The sequence below is a fragment of the Balaenoptera musculus genome, chromosome 15, assembly GCF_009873245.2.
Source record: "Balaenoptera musculus isolate JJ_BM4_2016_0621 chromosome 15, mBalMus1.pri.v3, whole genome shotgun sequence".
NCBI lineage: Eukaryota > Metazoa > Chordata > Mammalia > Artiodactyla > Balaenopteridae > Balaenoptera > Balaenoptera musculus.
The window spans coordinates 65,804,944-65,808,476 of NC_045799.1; the positions used below are offsets into that span (position 1 = coordinate 65,804,944).

General features: G+C 45.3%; 1 protein-coding gene across 7 annotated transcripts in view; it reads right to left on the bottom strand.

The window, feature by feature from the left end:
- Window positions 1–3,468, bottom strand: part of DCUN1D3 (defective in cullin neddylation 1 domain containing 3) — a 33,449-nt gene extending 29,981 nt beyond the window's left edge. For 2 of the 7 annotated variants that reach the window (XM_036826607.1, XM_036826608.1), the window contains exon 1: window positions 3,343–3,453. The gene's annotated coding sequence lies outside the window, so the exon portion shown is untranslated. Of the gene's footprint in view, window positions 1–3,029; window positions 3,186–3,342 lie in introns of those variants that run through there. The other 5 variants (XM_036826611.1, XM_036826610.1, XM_036826606.1 and 2 more) reach the window with 4 other exon arrangements.
- Window positions 3,469–3,533: the final 65 nt, after the last annotated feature.

The window sequence follows — 3,533 nt, forward strand, 5'->3', positions numbered from 1 at the left end:
TCAACTCCATCCCCTTCATTACCCCAGGACTGCCCAGGAAACTACTCAAGTTATTTTTGATAATCCATCTACCCATGCTAGTAAATTACTAGAACCTAAAATAGGTGACAAGTCCAAAATTTCTGATTCATTTTTCCCAAACACTAAAAGGTTTTACTTAGCATTTCTGATACTAACTTTACTACAAATAGCCTCAGCAATATTTAAGTCTCTCAACTGCCTGGCTCAAAGGGCCAATTCACTCAAAGAACACACTAGTCACTGTTGTGGTGTTCAAAAGAAGAAAACAGCATATTCTTTCTGTTGGCCCACTGTGTCATGGCTCAAGAGGGCCAAGTCAAAAAGGAGTCCCGATTGGGCCTCTCAAGTGGACAATCTGGTCAAGGTGAGGCTGAAAAGCAGCTGACTACTGGAGATGAATGGCCCCAACAGAAGGCAAAAGTAGGCTACATCACTTGGTTACATGCCAGCCCAAAGATGTCAACAGAGTGGGATTATGCCCACAATGGTCATTTATCTAATGTAATCCACTGAGTGTGGATTACATTGGATAAATGTAAACTTTTAGCACCAACCTACACCTCAGCTGAGTGTTGTTAGTCATCAGGTGGATCAGACAAGAGTGGAAATATTGCAACATAAAACCCACCTCCCTACAAAAAATAACTTCAAACTTAGATCCTAATGGTCATCTTTGTAGACCAACAGGGGCATATTATTATCACTTGCCCAACCTTCAGCCCTAAATTCACAGCTGGAAGCAAAGGAGGATTCATATACTAGAACACATTTGGGGTACTCATTATGCAATTTTTAAAAGTGTATAAGGCAAAATCCTGTAAGGAAAAAGGCAATCTCTCAGTTGAACATCCCACTGAATTCTTAACACATGGCTTGAGATTCATCTGCCAGAAAAGACCCAGATGACCATTGCCTCCTCCTCTCCCACTCTCAGCAGGGTGACTTTTTTTTCCTGTAACAGTCCAAGAGTACCCTCAAAGTAGCGTGTGGTGAGACTCTAGGAAAGGCAACAGAATTAAAAAGGAACATGATTTTCTATTTCCTTCTCCTTCTTCCTCTTATTTTGCCTACCTATTCTGAGCCTGGCCTCCACCTCTCTGACCTAGACTCTTCTCACTCTCCTCTTTGCTCACTAGACTCTGCTATTACTGCCTCCCTTACTCCCCAACCTCCTCCACCTCCCCTTTCTCCCTACTCCCTGGAACTTGCCAAACTCACTCTAGCCCAGTTTCTGCACTAGCTAGTCCCTAAACCTGGAAGGCTCCTCCCATATCTTTGCATGGCTGGCTCCTTTTTATTTAAAGCTCAGCTTACGTGTCACCTCCTCAGAAAGGTCTAGACTGTATCCCAGTCAGACACTTTCTATCACAACACTCTTATTTTCTTCAGCACTTACCGAAGTCCGATTTGCTTATTTATCTGTCCCCACCCCACACTCCGAGGTAAGCTCCATGAGAGCGTGGACCTTACTGCTATGTTCACCTTTGTATGCCCACTGACCGAAATACTGGCTAGCAATTAGTAGCCGGTCAATAAATGTTTGTTAAATGAATGAATGAATTTTGGACTTTTTATTCAATGATTCCAAATCAGTTAAGGTGAGAACAGTAGTCATTTTTTTCTTTTGTTGCATTTCTGTGAAACATCTAAACATGCTGTTACTTGTACAATCAAAGCATTAAATATTCTGTTTTATCAGGCTTGAAAGCCCTGATGAGTAGGATGGAACCCGTTGTGATAATTCTTCTAGCAATATGCACATAAACTCAGTTACAGAGGAACAGGATTTACGGACACTTTCTATTCAAAGGATCCCTAAAATTTGGGCACCGTCTCTTAAAGTTCTTTAGAAAACACAGTGCCAGACTCAACAGAGGATTTCCAAAGAAAATATCAACACCAAACTAGGAATCATTACACTTCACTCTGAAATCCCTACAACAGGCTAAAGTAGCACTACTTTTTTTTATTTCCTTAAACCAACAGAACATCAACAAAGAGACCTTCTTTTCCAATCATTCTTTGCTTTCTTCAAATAATTTTTTTTTCTCAAATAATTTTTTCACAGCCGTTACTGGTTTGTATTCTTCCTTAAAACAAAACTAAGCAAATCACATTGTCTCATTTAAGACCACCTATACACAAAGAATAAGCTTAATAAATAAGATGGGAATCAGCACAAGCCAAATGTGTCACTGAAGACTTGTGTGCCAGACACGCAAATGGAGAAAAAGATAAAAGAGCTATTGTCCAGTTGGAGAAACAAAAAAGTAATATGGGGTTTTCTGTTCTCCAAAGTGCATCATGAAGTGTGGGTGGAGAGAAACACAGAAATCCAGAATTAGCCTAACATCAGATCACTTTGGAAAGAGTTGACAACATTTAAATTCCTCACACACAAAGTATTTAGAGCAAGAGACCTTGATTCCTAGGCTATGATGCCATTTAGGAATCCTTGCAAGGGCTTTGGAATTCCAGTATTCATAGGAGAAAACGCTCATCTTAATCGGGAACGACCAGGCATTGAGAGGTACTTCCAAAGACACACAGCTTGTAACTGAAGTATTACAAAGCTTGCAGTTAAGATCTGGGATGGAGGTGGAACACCAAATTCAAAAGAGGTAACCAAGATACCAAGTGCAATAAAGAAAAAACAAACAAACAACAACAACAACGAAACCCACCACGATTACCACCTAGCCACGGAGAACTAAAGTGGAAAGGACGGGTATGCAAGGGAGAGGATGGGGGGTGAGGGGGTAACGGAAAAACACAATACATTTGTCACCCTGTCCCACTTCCTATACAGGATACAGGCAAAGCTTCCAGCCCCATTACCTCAGGCACAGATGGTTATCGTTTATAGCAAAGGTGCATAGGAAGGCCTCCAGGTCTGAGCCCCTTAATTCCAGGGCTGTTAATGATTAAAGAGAAAGATGGGGGTGGGGAGGGAAATGAGGGCGGAGGGAGCTGGAGATTCACCCACCACCTCTCGCTTGGGCTCCTACCTCACGGCGCTTACAAGGGGCAGAGGACCAGAGTCTGCACTCCCTTCAGGGCAGCTCCGGCCCCCAGAACCCCAGGCCCTGGGTTGAGGGGTGCTGGCGGTAGGGAGGCAGGGACAGTAGGTAAGTTTTCTGAGCCCTGCGGCTGACACGCCACAGGCTCCCCTCACAGCCTCCTCTTCCAGCGGGACCAGTCCAGACAAGGCGCCGATTTCCACTCCTCCCCTTCCACCCCCCCTTTCTCGAAGGTACCCAACCCCCGCCCCTTCATCTCCCAATGCCTCCCCTTTTCCTCAAACCCCCCCCTCAAACTCACAGCTGCTCCAGAGGTTTCTCCAGTCAAACCCTTTCTGGAAACGACGGCGGCCCGGCGGGTCCAAAACACCTACCATCCCCGCTCGCGTTTCCAGGCTCCCTGCCGCCGCCGCCGCCGCCGCCGCCGCCGCTGCCACCGCCCCCGCCGCCGCCGCCGCCGCCGCCTCTTCTTCCACCACTGCCGCCGCCTCC